Source organism: Strix uralensis, chromosome 14 (assembly GCF_047716275.1).
Source record: "Strix uralensis isolate ZFMK-TIS-50842 chromosome 14, bStrUra1, whole genome shotgun sequence".
Classification (NCBI taxonomy): Eukaryota; Metazoa; Chordata; class Aves; order Strigiformes; family Strigidae; genus Strix; species Strix uralensis.
In genome coordinates this window covers 21,889,677-21,905,572 of record NC_133985.1, presented here as the reverse complement: position 1 = coordinate 21,905,572, position 15,896 = coordinate 21,889,677, and the positions used below count along the sequence as shown (strand labels likewise).

Below are 15,896 nucleotides of genomic sequence, written 5' to 3'. Positions count from 1 at the left end.
CTGGGACGGCGTTGCTGGTGCTTTCCCCGGTGGGGACAGATGTTGGCTCTGTGACAAGTGATGCTTCTGGTTTTCTGTACAGAATTGGGAGGGTTATTGTAAATTAGCTGCCCTGGTCCTTTCCTCCTACCTGTTTGGCTCAGCTCAGTAGCCAGGCAGAACCAGCTGAGTTTGATGCTTTGTTTTCGATTGCCAACTGCTGCTCTTGGGTCATGACTAATGCAAATTCCTTCATGTAGTGTAAAGTCTGCTATACAGAACATGGAGGTATTAAAGAGGAGATCAAATTACAGTGCGCTAATAACTCTGTGGACAATGGCTCATGTGTATTGGCATTGTTTGCAGAAAGTTCAGGGTTTATGCTTAGTGAGTCACTAAGTTACACATGACAAGGTGAAAAGCCTTGTTTGTCTACTGGATGTAATTTCCAATTCTGATTCATTAAAACGAAGCGGTGAGTAGGAATGTGGTTCTGTTACGGGATACAAGTGAATGGAGATCTTCAAGCATTGGCTTGGCCTTTTGAAACCTGGAGCGCTCCTGTGTAAGTGCTAGTCCAGCTTACTTGAAGAAAGAGCTCACAGTTAGGTCTAGCTGAGACGGAGCTACAAGTCTGAGCCTCGGGGAACTTGAGGAACGGTTAATGAAACAGAATCACAGAAACAGATGAGCACAGTTGCATGCTGCCTGGTCTTGTGGCTTCGAGCACTTCTTGTGTCCAAAACTTGGTGGAATTGTTGAATCTGAACACCCTAATTAAATGTTATGAACATACAGTATTGTTCTTGTGTGTAGTTACACAAAAAAGTCAGAGGCTATTGCCTAATCTTACTTGCTGCTGCTTGTTGGGATTCATGTGAAGGAAGCAGGGCCACAACAAAAGCAGTAACAAAACATTCGGCTTTGTAATTTGTGTGTCACTGTTGCTTACTTTCTGTGACTGTTCTGTGTCTGCATGTGCCTGTGTATGGGTGTCTACTGCACACCTTGTGTATGATTTTTAGGTATCTTTTCTGGAAGATATATATATATATAAAAATATGGATTTTAAAGGAAATTATATTCTAAGACATTCTTATATGTCTGAATCTTGTATGGGAGGAAGAAAGCCGATTGTGGTCTGCATGTGTTGCTAATTCTGCTGCGGAGCTCGTTAGATTAGAAGGTGCTTGTGGGACCTCTGCTCCCAGACCTGGGGAGGACTTTCCCCAGGTTAGTGGTGGCAGGCAGCGATGTCTTCGCTCGCCTTCCTTCTGGAAGAGCTGTCCTTGGCCTAAAAGAAATGCTCTGGAGTATTTTGTGTCATACTTTAATGTGTCCAGAGTCTGGTATGTATAGGAGCAGCTTTGTCTGAAACCCCTGTTACCAGGTGTGGCTTGATCTCTTTTTATTGCTTTTTTTGTTTTGTTTTTTAAGCTTTTTATTCTGTTGTAATCCCAATACAGAGAGATACTCTGGCTCTTATTTCATTAGCATTGTGCCTGTTGATTCAGTGCTGGTTGGCTGGTTGTTGGTTAAAGGAATTTGAGAATCTGCTGTGGGTGTAAGTAAGAATATTTAATCAAACATCTCCAGAATAAATCAAGTTCCTCATTTTCTGGTGAAATTATTCTCAGAGCACAGAGTCTTCTCCAAGTCTCTCATCCTTCACTCCTCTCCCCTTCACCTCAGGGCAGAAAGTGCATCTGGGAGGTTCGGTGCTGCAGCCTGACCTGTGGCAAGGGCCGGTTGTATTTGGAGCAGGAGTTTGGTGCCGGTGCTGCTGCCCGAGAGGAGGGACGGTGTGCGAAAAGCTCTCACTGCCTCGTGCTTTTGATCTACCTCACCAGCAGCCCCCAGGAAGAGCTCCCATGCCATGGCTCACCTCAGTAGCGGATCTGGTGGTCGGTGGGGGACTTGTGCTCTTGGGCTGGTCTTTCTGGTGGCCTCTGCTTTGACTTGGGCTGTAGCAATGCTGTCCCGATTCTGCCTTGGGATGACTCAGTGTGCAGCCCCTTTCTCCACAGCAGCAAGCTTTCAGGGGCTACCGGGTTGTCCCAAAACGGATGTGCATCCTTCCCGTTCTTTTTATTTATTATTTGCTTCAAGAAGCTGGCTTTAGAAGATGCAGTCAGTGGTTCCTAGGGTTTTCTGGCCTGATGATATAGTTGTCAACAAGGCTTTTGTATCTGGGAGGCGATTGTAGAACAGCAACTTGCTGTTTTCACTGTGTGGTTGTCGGAGCATGCTAGAAGCTTACGCCGATAGTACTTATGGATCTTTTTCAAGCTGTTGACCAAAGTAACTGTAACTAAAGAACAGAGGTCACAGCAGCTTGCTTTGTGATAATCTTCACAGTAAATGTGGGATTTAGGGCTCAATGGATGTGATTTTGCAGACTAGGTCATTCGGTATTGATCAAGTATTTCAAGGCCTAGTTCTCTAAACTATGATGTTAAGACTGTGGTAAATTTAGCTTGTAGGAGGTTGAAAAATGACTCCCATTTTCTGAGTATTGCTGTCACAGAAGACTCTTAATGCTAGAGAACAACTGTGGGGATCCTGCACGCCGGCGAGCGTGCCGCAAGAGTCGTCAGCAAGCAGATAGTGACTGCAGCATCTCCTTGTTTGTACTCTAGTCTGCTAAGGTCGAGCTGGTAACCAGGTAATCCAGTACCTGTAACTTCCCAGCATCAAGCTTGGTTTAGTTCTTTTCAGGAGGTAATAAGACTGCTGCTTCATACAAGCCTTAAAAAGCAGCAAATGAAGTCAGAGTGAATCTGGGTGGCTGTTTCCCAGTGATCTTCCAGGGAGTGTGTGAAGTGTTGTTGCTCTAAGATTTCTTTACCTATGCTTGCTTCCAGTTATTGTTCTTGAAAAACTGGTTTTTCATTTTAATGGCAGCTGTGACAGCTCTGAGAGTGAGACCAGAAATAATGATGGAGTCCTGGATTTCTTTATTGAACCTTATTTCCTTTAGTATATACCCTTCCCTGTGCAGTGGGGTTGTGCACTTAATCTGCGGAGTGATAATGTAACTAAAAGTTTGCACCGATGAATTAAAACTTAAATATGTAATGTAACATTTTTCTAAAAACCTGTTTTCTGTTGTGTCATCTGAATTTCAACAGTGCATTTCAGGACTTCTTAGGTAGTAAGGATGTGTTTTACAAAACTGTTAATTTGAGCTAAAAGACAAGCCCAGTGCCTTGTTACTGACCTTGCAATAGGAACTCCTTGGAGGTATTAGAATAGTGAAGAAGGGCGAGAACGGGTGTGGAAGGAGGTGGGAGAGAACTGCAAGTACACTTGGCATTCAGAAAAGTTGCCAAATGGAAGAAAAATACATTTCTTTACTGCTTTTGTTCTCCAGAACTGCAGAGGGTGGAGGGCAAGCAGTCAAGACGTGTAGGTGTTAAATTCCTCATAGAAACAGTATTAAAGCCCCAAAATATGCACTGAATAAAAAAGCCATCATAAAAAAATCAATAATTTTTTAAAAGAAAATCTCTTCAGGTAGTATACCAAAACTTATTTTGAATGAGCTTTACAGAGGAGTTTTTCTGTAATGTTCATTTTGACAGAAGTGATTCTTGTCTCACTTTGTAAGGAGAACTGGCTATGTGTTCATAGCATGAAAAAGGGGCTTGTGGTGGTCTTGTCAATGGCAAAGAAGCTGCACGCTTCTGAGGACCATGCATTCTGCATAAACTTCCAGTTTGCAGGATGTCAACCCACTCCTTCAAGCATGTGCAAAAATTAGTTTTCATTGAGAAGTGTATTGGAGAACAGATCTATAAAGGATGTCCGGAGCTGATGTCCTTTCTTGTAATAGGCTTGCCATTGCCATAAACCAGTTTTGCTCATGCTGGTATTGCCAGACAAGCTATTTCTAAAACTAGGAGGTCCTCTTGTTCCAATGACCTCAGGCTTAAAATATAGAGGGTTTTCCTTTGTTTGATGAAACTGTGATACACCCTTCTTCCTCTTTTGATGATTTCAATGCAGTATTTTGGAAATACCCTTAGTTCAGGGAAGCGTGCACAAATTATTTAGCATTCTGCATCTGGTTTCTCTAGGTTCCTTAGCTCTCCTAATTATTGGTTATCTTTTAGCATGTTAAGAGTGTCTAGCAAATTCTTGACGAATAGAACAAAAATAACTGCCTTAAGGGATTCTCTCTTTGTGATCTTTTTGTGCCTGATTAAAGCATTGACATTTAAGCAGCCTGTCCTCCAAAGGCTGATTAATAGTGAGCCTCAAATGTTGGTCCTTTTGGTCTGGAGGGAAAGAATTCTTGTGGCGGTGTGCTGTGTTGCGGGCACATACAGTTCGGCCTTTTGGCCAAATATGAATTCCTCCAAAGAGAGAGTTCCAGAGCTGTTGTCATGTTTTTCACCTTGACAATTTGCATTTGAAAGAGCTGGAGAGTGAGGTCTGCCTTTGTAAACTGTGTTCTGTATTTAGCGGGTTCGCTTCTGCTGTTGCATGTTTATTCTGGGAGGTTTTTTATGCTCTTATCACAAAGGGTTGTGCTTGGCATTGCCCACTAGATATTGTGGGTTATCTTGGGAGGATATTCTACTTAAATCTTATTTACTGTGCTGGATTTGTGTGTGTGTGGCAGGGTTTTTGGGGGCAAGGGAGGAGGCTGCAGCAGTGACCCCTGTGAGAAGCTTCTCAAAGCTCCCCTGACTCCCAGTCAGACCCACCTCTGGCCAAGGCCGAGCCAATTAGTGACGGTGGCTGTGCCTCTGGGATAACGTATTTAAGAAGGGGAACTTGGGAGGAGGAGTTGGAGCTGCGAGGAGTTGTGAGGACGGCTCCTATGCGAACACCAAAGTCAGTGGAAGAAAGGAGCAGGAGGAGGGGTGCTGGTGCTGATCCCCCCTGCAGCCCATGGGGAGAGGGCAGGCTGTCCCCTGCGCCCATGGAGGTTACTGGTGGAGCAGATGCCCTCCTGCAGCCCGGGGAGGACCCCACACCAGAGCAGGTAACTGTGCCTGAAGAAGGCTGGGACTCTCTGGGAAGCCCCTGCTGTTGTAGTTCGGCGCTGGGAGGGACCAATGCCCGAGGAAAACGGTGTGGCCCGTGGGAAGGACGTCAGAGAAAATTCATGGAGGACTGTCTCCCATGAGAGAGGACCCACGTGGAGCAGGGGAAGAACGCAAGGAGTCTGTGTTTCCCCCCACTGCGATGAGGAAGGAGCAGCAGGACTGGCCGCACCCCCCATTCCCTGTGCTGCTGGGGGGAGGGGGGCCGGAGGTAGAGATATCGGGAGGAAGGGAGGGGTGGGGGAAGGTGTTTTTAAGATGTGGTAATGCTTCTCACTGTCCCACTCTGTCTGTTAAGCGGTGTTGTTAGTGTCTGAATTAAATTGATGTTCTTTTTCTTCCCCTAACAAGTCTGTCTTTTGCTTGTGACCGTAATGGGTGAATCATCCCTCCCTGTCCTTAACTCAGTTCCTAAGCTTTTTGCTTTATTTTCTCCTTCCCATTCCTGAGGGGAAAGGGGTGATCTGAGTGGCTGCGTGGTGCTCAGTTGCCCTCTGGGCTCAAACCATGACATTTACTTGACCCTGCGTTCTCAGGGTTCTGTCTAATGTTGTCCAGCCTTCCATAGGCTATGCTGGTTTGGCTAAGTAGAAGTGGTCTTTCCAACTGTTGCAGAAGGAGTTTCTGTTCCTGTTTCCCATTGGAAGTAGGAAGGAAACTGGCAGTCCTATGTCCGACTACTGACCTCCTGTCAAATATATTTGTTGCTTTCATTTGGATTGGATGGTAAGGCTTCCTTCAGCAAACCCTTCCACAGATGCCATTTCATGTGACTTACAAAATGCTTGGCGGAGTCTTCAGAATGTGCTAGTTCTTCCTAACTGATGGGCAGTCTTAGTACAGAAATTAAGGGGCATAATCCAGCTGGTGGGAGCCTTAGGAAAGATCTCTCAGCTTGCGTGTCTGTGCTAGCCTGCCATGTCAGCCTGACTCCCCTGCAGTTGGGTTGCTCTTTTGGGTGGAGTTCACAGCTCAAGAGAGGAACTTTGTTTTTGTTTTCCTCCCTGTACACATTAGCTAAAAGAAGGGGATTATGGTGTGTCGAAGACCTATAGTTCACAGATGCTACATAACCAGAGTTGATCACAACCCTATTTTTAAGAAAAGCTGTGAATTTCTCTTGCACTTAGTTTGGGTCTCTCAAATCCAGCAAATCTGACTACGTTGAATTCGGAGGTCATGGAGTTCCATGTTTAGTACCGCAAATGGTAATGTTGCTTTTTTTTTTTTTTTTTTTTTCCCTCCCCCCCCCAGGCTCTAGTCCAACTTTTTTTCTTTTAATGTATTTTTATCTGAAATAATTATATAGCTCTCTGTTGCACATGCTTATGTAATACAGTGAGAGGCTGTAGATAGCAGGTCTTCCACTCCTGACACTTGTACAGAGTGCACCTAGTACTTACTTACTGCAGTGGACTAACATCTTGAATGAGAGGCTAATACAGTCCAAATACACAGCTTTTCAAGAAAACACACAGCAGAGATGTCTTAATTTTCAGTATTATTGTGTAAAATGTCTGAACTGCAATACCGGATCCTTCCGTTTCTCGGGGCGGGGGGGGGGCTGCGAGCTCGAATGTATGTTCTCCATGGCTGTGGTCACAAGCATGACTGTCCAGAGATCGTGGTGGTGTAATCTTTTATTGCAGCATTCTGCTGCTGGGTCCAGACTTTGCCTTTCATCACCCTGTACGAATCTTCCCCTTTAATGGGCGCCAATGAGTCAAAAGCCTGAGTCTTAAATTAATGCATTTCATTGCTGCGTATAAACTGAACTTTGATACTCAGAGTAAGTTCAGTATTACGGTGGATTTTTTTCATCTTCAGGGAATGACGGTAGTCTTGCTCTCTGAAAACAGAAGTCTTTTTTTTTAGATGAAACAGTGATTTGTTGAGAAGTGGGTTTATTATACCTCCAGAGAGGCTGTGGTTGATAACACTGGAAGAGGGAGCTGTTGGACGAATCTCTGGTGTGTTGTATTACAAATTAGTGTTTGATCATGGTTTCGTAGGAATAAGAAGGTTGAGATTGGCTTGTGTTGGGTTTGTATTCAAAGGTAATTATAGCCTCAAGCTTTTGGTCTCTCTGAGGATGGAATGACTGGTTGGAGTAGAAGAGGTTTCCATATCATCTCATATACTACAACCCAACCGAAGTAGCCCATGTCTCACGTGTAATCCATTAGTAGCTGTTTGATTTAGTATGGAGGTGGAGAAGGCAGTTGCTCTGCATCTTGTCTGTAATTCTGTGGTGGATGTTAGTCATGAAGTTTGTTGTCCTTTGGGAAGCTGGGTGCCTGGTGGGTAAGCTGCAGGATTTGGATGGAGCTAGAAATTCCTGAGTAACAATATTATGTCGTGGCTGATTCAGTCTCTGACAGTACACTTGTATGTTGTTTTTCCTAGTGTTGAAGCTGCTCATTTTCTTAGAATTATTCCCTTTGCAACATCATGCATTAATGATCAATTGTAATTACTAGGAAAGTGCACAGATATCTGTACCTCTGATATTTCTGTTGATTTGATTTCAAACTTGAAACCTGTTAATGGAGATATATGAATGTGTACACATAGAGTATAACTCCTCGGTTTGGATCCGTAAGCTGCTTTGTGGTTTATGGCACAGGTATTGTTGAGAAATACAAAACAGATCTTAAAGCAGTGGCAGAGTGTCAGTTTTTAGAGTTTTGCTGTGGTGGTTTGCATTCAAATGTAGGAGTAGGGTAAATCTGGCTTTTTTTTTTTTTGCTATAAGTGAAGCTGCAAAGAGCTACTGATCATACTTTTCAGTTTGATGGGGATAGTACATGGGTACACATATACACAGGCATGTTATCATTCCTCTGCATGTAAGAGGATATTGGAGTAGTTGTGGCAGCAGTAGAATCTAATTGTGGGAGTCTGCATTGAGGTACCTTACAACTTCTTGAAGGGATATGGCATACTGTAAATTACAGTAACTTGCTGGGTAGTGCTTGGGTATCCTAATACCAGGATGCAGGAGGAGTTACCTGTAAAGGTACTACTGTTGTCCTCTACAGGAATTCCTTTGTAGTGATGGCATTATTATGGGAATAAAACAGCTGGAGCTTGATTTTTCTTTTTTCCTCCAGTGGTTTTATTGAAAAAGGTTGTAGGAGAGCTTTACTTTTGTGTGATATTTTATTCTCCAATTATAATCTGCTCATTCTCATGTTTTTTTCTAATGTGCTGGTGCATCGTCATCAATGTTGAATGAAAGCACAGAATATTTTAGTTGGAAGCAGTGTGGTGACTGTTATGTTTTACTGATGCACCAAAACGTTTTGAGGCAGTTTGTAGAGCTGTATTCCTCTCCATTACCTAGATACTGAGTGGGTGACTTAAGTTACGCTATTGATAAGAGATCTCATTTTGTCTTCGCTATTATTTATTAAGCAGGACTTAATTTCCTGACAGACATGATCTTTGCTTGCTTGAATTCACAAAGAAATATGAAATTCTATACTGTGAAATGATAAATGTGCCATTATAAGAATTACAATACTCTTATCCATTTGTATAAAAATCTGATGATTAATATGGTGGAAACAAACTGCAGTCAAGTGTTATTATTCTGTCTGTTAGTCTTTCTCTGCTTGAGATACCTGTTGAACTGGAGCTGTAGTTATGAGACCTTAATAGCAGCGTTCGCTTGCTGCAAAGGTACGTTGGGCAAAGCGTGATGAGAACGAGGGAGGAAACCCTTACAACAGAGTGTTTGTGCGTTAGATGTCAAACAGCACTTGCTTAGTCCTTTACGGGGGGAAGTGGGCAGTAATGGTTTTCAGCATAGCACATCCTCCTGCCTCAGTCTGTGTGGATATGGTGTTATTAGCTGTCTGCCTGCCTGTTTATCTGTCTATCTCGTCGTCATATGTAGCTCTTTCTTCCTTGCCGTGTCTGTGGGACCAGTTTGTGTTCATTGCCTCTGTGCCTTCCTGCAGCACCTATCCTGGAGCTAATCTTTTAGAACAGCAGCTTGTTTAGAGTTAACAGGATTATGTTTCGGTTAAAAAAGGACTTTGAATCTCCATTAGTAGCCCGTGGAGCTCTAGTCCAAGAGGGAGGAAAGGGAACAGAACAAGAGCGTTCTATATGGTAAGAGCAAAGTCATACTTAGGTAACAAACTCAGATGTACAACACAATGAAGTTGCATGCAGACATACTCCCAAGTTGTCATTACAGATAAGCATAGAATTGACCTTTGCATTTCATCTTCTACCTCCTCTCCCCTCATCCCCAGGTTTCTGCACCAAATTTCTTATTAAATAAGAATCTGCCTTTTTTCTTAGCATTTCAGTGTTTTGACCTTTCCTACCGTGATTACTTTTTTGGTTTTGTTTTTTCTTAAAAGGAAATTTCAGATGTTGGTATTTTCTTGCCTGCTCTCCTTAAAAGAGCAAAGAGTTTCTTTGTGAATCAGGCAAACTGATGTTTTTGGAGTTACGACAAAACAGGTTTAACCGAAATTTGCTATTTGATGGATGCTTGTCCTCTGGAAGGGAGATTGCTAGTCAAGCAGCTGACTACGTGTCAGAATTAACAAAGGGTTGATTGAACTGGAAGCCTCAAATTGCCCATTTTGGTTGTTGATTTTGGGTGACTTTTCCAGAGCCTGGGTAAGGAGGCTGCTTTTATGGTCTTTGATCTCTTACTGAAAAATGTTTGGTATAAAATCCTGCTCTTTAATAGATGTAAGCATTGAGATTAGTTGTGGATGTTCTGAAATTCCCATCCTATTGAACTCTAGGAGCTCAGTGTTTCAGGGCAGCTTGCTTTTGGTTTTCTAATATCAGCATATAAGTTTGAAAGATATTTTAAAACTAAGTAATGAGTGTCTGGGAACTTTATGGTAATGTTTTACTTGAAGATTCTTTTTCAGAGCTATACTTTTGTTCTGAACCATGATAAGGGCTGAACAGTGCTTCAGATATTCAAAACTCTCCATAAGCTGCTTGCTTTGAAGCAATGACATTTGATGTTCCCGTCTCTCCAGTTCAGGGCCCTTGGTATTTCACTCTGCAAAATCAGCTTTTCCAAAGGAAGTTTGGGTGGTGGTTTTTTTTTTTTTTTTGCTAAGTCAGGGTTCCAGAAATGCTGACTCAGAGTGATGAAACAGCAGTAAAAATAATATAAAATTTCCCCTCCCTCACTTCTTTAAATGTTTTTCTTTCTACCAAAGTCTTATATCAACATAGTCCAGGGTTCTTAGGTAGAAGGTGTTTATCTGTATTGGGTGTGGAGAGCTATTGGTGAGTAGACAAACTTTTTGTTTTATTTTCATGTAGAAATACTTTGCTTTCTTTTTTAATTTTCAGAAGTATTCTGCTGAATGGAGGTACCTTCAGTCTGTAAATGAAGTGTAATAGTGGTTCTAGGGCCTCTGTTCTTAAACAAGATCCGGCTCTTTCAAATTTTATTGAGGATACTTTTATTCCTAGGAGTGGAAGGTAATTCTTAAGGCTGTGCCTGTAGCCCTGTGTGCATGTTATAAAGAAATAGTATATAAGGAATCTGTATTAGCCCTATTGAGACACTTGCTATTTTTGCAGAGGAGAAAAAAAAAAGATAAAAATCCAAGCGTGCAGATGTTACTTCTGACAGTCTACAAAAACAAAAGCCAGATTTTAGTTCCCTGTTTGTGGCTATATTGTTATATATGATGCTGTCAGTTGTAATTGCTTCCTGGATTTACAAAAGAGTGAAATGGAGTCCCTTTTTACCTCTTTTCTCCTGTATAAAGATACTATAATAACTAGACTGACATTTCCTCATTTGGAAGAAACCAGTATCTGTCACCTGTATGGGTAGATGTAAAGTTTAGAGTTTAGGCAGGAGTCTGGTATCATGGTCATACTATGGTCCATAGCTGTCTGATGGACATGTGCACCAGGAGGTTGTGGACACGTATAAATCAAAGCAGTCAAGTTCTCAGTCATTTGAAGCTGTTCAAGAGATTACAAAATCGTAATAAAGGAATTATGACTTCTAGCAAGGTCCTAGGAAAACTCAGCATTGCTCAGGATGCCCATAGTAGACTGGCAGTTAAGGCCAGAAAACCATCACCTATTACCATAGATGGAAACTTCTTTATGGAATATATGCTATTTTTTCTGAATAATAGAATATGGCTGTGAAGTAGCTGAACCAGTTTATCTTATACAAATAATATTGGGCGCAGTCTCAGGCAGTGATTTAAGATCATGCAGGAGTTTGCTGCTAGTGTGTTCTATGAGAGGTACTTTAATTAGGCTTTTTGAATTGGTGGTATTTCTTATACGGCATGGTGACGCTTCATTCCTTATGAGTGCTACTTAAACTATATGTCATTCTCTGCAAAATACTTTGTTAAAGTCTTTTGAGAACATTTTAATTCACCTGACTGACTAATCCATCCTTTCTCCTCCCTAGGAGTGCCTCAGTGCTTGTATTTAAATCTTTTTTTTTTCTTTTTAAAATGGCCTCCAGCTGAATAGGAGGCTACTTTAAAGGGAATTGTTACTCTAAGCGAAGAGTCCTGAGCTGATGTCCTTTTGCACCACTTGCACTTTTATTGAAGTCAAATGTTTACGCCACTGAACAGGGAGAGTAAATAATGAAGATGGAGGAGTTGCCTTCTGGTTCATCTCCTCATCTTCCTTTTAGCCAAGGGACCGTACGCTCTGCTATGCACGTTTAAATGGAGTTGATGGCTCCTCCTTCAAATTTCAGAGGTAGCTGACGGTGTGTATCATCTGGCTTCAGGGGTGTGGGTCGGGCTTCTTGAACCAGCATGACTAAGGTTGGTGAATTTGCTGTACAGATATCTGAATATGTAAAAAGTGGATCGGGGAACTAAAGCATGTTTCTGTATTTTTATTGCTGGTATTACATTATCAGGAAAGAATTTGGGAGTACTATTTTTACAATTGGCCTTAAACAGAGAATAAAGGAAACAGCGCGGATTCCAGCCTTCGATGAAGTAACAGGAAGGGAAGCAATGAAAACCATAAACCGTGCTGAGTAACATTTCCTCTCTTCTGCTACACCCCCCTAAGGGTGACAAAGTCTTTATTGAGCCTGACAGGATTCCTAATAAAAGATGCATTCAATCTGTATAAGGAGCCTGCTGAATCACTGTGAGGCAAGTAATGGCAGCAGGCTGGAGGAAAGCCTCCTAGTTACAGTTTACACAACCTGCTCTCCGTGCTCCAAGAACTACTTCTGTTTGCTTTACTGAAATCTAGGCACATCAAATAACAAATTTTAACACAGAGAAATTCAGCCGCTGTCCAAGAGCGTGTTAAAATCCTTGTCCTGATACCAAGCGAGTGCCCGATTCTGTTGAAATTGGTTTCCAGCCTCATTTCCCGCTTGGCACTTTGTGGTCGGAGCAGTGAAGAGGAAGAAGCAGTCTCTGTGACGAACAAATAGGGAGGTTGTGGCAGCTTTCAACCATGCAGCTTCTTTCCCTGGAAGATTTTGTACCTGATGGTCTTTTTGAATGTCAGTGGAATTTGGGAAGCTGTTACCATGTGGTTTAAGTGTTGTTTCAAAGGCAGAAATGTGTGTCTGTTTCTTTTAAAGTACATTATCTGTAATAGAGCTGAATCTGTAACAGATCTTCAGAAGATAGTAACATTTTTGTTTGCTCTGAAGCATATAAAATATGCATCCTGGCAACTGTCTTGTCTTACCTTGGAAAAAGCACGGATGCAAAATCCCATCAGCCAACCTTTGCGCTTCTGTGAGAAGCAGGTTCTTGTACATGAACCAGGGAATCCTGGGTGGCTTGGCAGCCCGTGTGGGTTGGGTGTGGGGAGTCTCGAGTGAGCCAAGCATATGGTCTTGCAACAGGAATTTAATGTGTTTGGGGTGGAATTGAGAGACAGGTTTTGCGTAGCTCTTTGGGACAGGTTTGCATGTGAGAGCAATCTGCCTGGAACTTGCTGACACAGCTGTTTTCTCATGTGCGGCTTTGAAGTGCTGGTACTGCTGTGTGAGTTCCTGCTCTTTTCTCATTCCCTGTGCAAAACTCCGGGCTGACTGACTGACACCTGCTAATCTGCATTCTTTGAAGACCCCTCATTGAAGGTTCAGTGTGGATCTAGGGCATTGGCGGAGCCTAAGCTCGCTGGGAGCTGGAAGGAGTCTATGGGATCACGGAGCCCTGGCCCCGCTGCGGTGAGCGCGGCCAGCGCGGGGTGGCCCTGGCTGGATGCAGCTGCGTGGGAACTGCGCTGGCTCTGCCCTTTCAGGTGACGTGAAGCACATACTGTCCCAGGCAGTGCTAAAGGGACTCAGCGGGGATTTATGGTTTCCTCTGCTTCCCTGATACCTCAGTGCAATTGCTGTGGATGGCTCTTTGTGAGATCTATCAGAATCTGCAACTATGAAGTCATTTCAGAACAATTTATTTTCCTTAGAAACAGAACAGATTTCCTGCTTAGTGTTTTAAAATAATCATGTGTTACGGGAACACCTGGCTGGGGTCACATCAAGTAAAAGCATCAGGTTTTCATTTTATGTTTGTCAAGAGCAAAGTTGCTCTTGATGCAATCATTTCATCCTCATTCCAGAGCATCACACTACTTTTGGCCACTTTTAACGCTGCAGGGGAATTTGTCTTGGACCTCATTGCGGATTTACAGCGTATGAACGTAGTTCATGTGAATGATGGTTGTACTGGCTGGATTTGTTGTTGTTGGTTGGTTGGAAAACTCTATTTAGAACTCCACGCTTGAGACCACTGTCGTTCCATTGGGTCCCTAATTCCAGGCTTTGTGAAATTGCTTCTTGGATTAAAGGTGAAAGATTGGGAGAGAAGAGGGTGAAGCAGAAGGAAATGATACAAACTCACAAATTTTGCTCATCGGCTCAGGTGATGGAGAGGCAGGGCTAAACTCCTTATTGAGGGTGGACATTAAATTGTTAAAAGAAAACTCAAACTTCAAAGGCGGCTGTGTAAATCACTTTAGCCTTAGGACACTAGTAATCTGTGCTTCAACAAGTTTCCTGGATTAATAAAAGGGTACAGAGGCCGCTGCATTGCTTGTCGTGCTGCTGAAGTAGAGGTGGCCGTAGGGGGGAGGATTGCTTCCAGCAGCACTCGGTGCTTCTGCGCTGTGGTACTTGTTCAGAAGCGTCCAGATCTTGGTTGTATTTTAAAAAAGATGCTGATAACAAAACTAAGGATGATCACCACTTCCTGAGCAATTTTGAGGTTGATTATATTCTTGTGATGACTTTTTTGGCTGACTTCGTTTATTCCTTTATTTTTAAGTCTAATCTTAGCAACTAAGAAATTAATATTTCCCCATCCTTGTTAAAAAAAAAAAAAGTAGTAAATTACTTTCTAATAAAAGTGCTTTGGGGTAAGTGGGTGATGGTAATAGTTCTCCGGTTTGCTTTCATGTGATGAGTTTTTAGTTGATGCTACTGGTGCTGCTTTTATTTTCCCTTATTCTGCAGTTGTGGCATCTTGTGGTAATTCTGTGAGTTAGCATCTGGCAGGGAAAAACGAGAATTGGCCTCGTTATTCAAGTGGCTCACTTCATAGTGTAGTGGAATGAGGATGTTTCCATAAAAGAAAGCTGATTTATATAACATTATATTGTTACCAAAATCTCCATGTTTTCACACTGCCTTTGGTTGAGCAGCTGGTTAAGGTTTCTGTCGGAAGGATGTGTGTGTCGGGGGTGATAAAAGCTGCTGCTGAAGGGCGCTGGGGGCTGCTGGTGGATGGTGCTGGGCCACGCTTTCCTTGTGGCTGGGTTTGGCGATAACGGCGCCATCCGCAGAGCGATCCCTTGATTTCTGCACTTCTGCTGACACACATGCTGTGTTGTACAGTGTATTCTTTCATCTGAAGGATATGAAAAAACAGATGTTCTCTGCTTTTTAAACGTAGCAGCTGAGAACACCTCCGCTCGTGAACTCGGTGCTGTGAGAACTGGAGGCAAAGCAAATAAGCCATCTCGGGCAGCTTGGTGCAGGATCATGGTGGTCGCAGTGTCATCGCCCTGTAGTCTAGAAAATCTCCCTTCTTAGCAAGATTAACAGCTTCTGCCTGCGTCCTTCCACTCTTTGCCCAGTTCCTCTCCTTCCCTGGGCTCCCTGGAGCTACAGTTTTAGCTAGTTGGATAAAAAACATGAGTTAACTTCTCCTTAAATAACCTAGGCAAGGTCGTTTTCTGTCAAAGATTGAAGAATACGTGTGGGCATACCATTTGAAGGTAGATATGTGCTTTAGTTTTAGCTATTATTTCAGTTGGTGAAAAGCTCTGAAAATAAAGGTTACAAAATAAAATAATGTTGACGTTAATCCCTAGTTTAGATTATGTGGAGAAATAATTTTTCATAAATAAGCGTGTTGGGTTTGGGCAGAAAGAAGTATGTAAAGAGATTATAGGGAAGGATATGGAAAGGGTCCATAACTTTCCAGAAAATACTTTGTGTTCTGCTGTTGTAATGCCGATTGTTGCCCTTTGGCATCATCATTTTATGGCCCTTTCTTTTCAGAGTGTGGGTATCTGAAAATTATCTTTCACCCTTCGTACTGTGGTTATGTGTTTGTTGTTTATAACTGGTGTGGCAACGTAAATCGTTTTTTAAAAATAACAGCTTCTAATCCTATTTTCAGTTTTATAAACCTTGAATTGGAGAAATGAACGCTTTCATCTCTGATGGAGGATTTTTTGGGTGCGCGGTGCCGCCGGGCTGGTGAGGTCTGTCCAGGTGGCCCCAGCACCTGCCCATCATCAGCCCCTCGCTGCCTCCAGCTGCAGTGGCATTAAATTATGTTCCTTGCTTGCAAAAATATAAACCAAGATTCTAAGTGTAGTCTCTCAAACATAATTTCA

General features: G+C 42.7%; 1 protein-coding gene across 9 annotated transcripts in view; it reads left to right on the top strand.

The window, feature by feature from the left end:
• The window catches only part of RAPGEF6 (Rap guanine nucleotide exchange factor 6), a 133,408-nt gene that overhangs the window by 8,922 nt on the left and 108,590 nt on the right, over positions 1 to 15,896 (top strand). For 2 of the 9 annotated variants that reach the window (XM_074883248.1, XM_074883246.1), the window contains exon 1: positions 10,143 to 10,307. The exons of 6 other annotated variants lie outside the window; for them this stretch is intronic. The gene's annotated coding sequence lies outside the window, so the exon portion shown is untranslated. Of the gene's footprint in view, positions 1 to 10,142; positions 10,308 to 11,638; positions 11,769 to 15,896 lie in introns of those variants that run through there. One more of the 9 variants, XM_074883247.1, reaches the window with a different exon arrangement.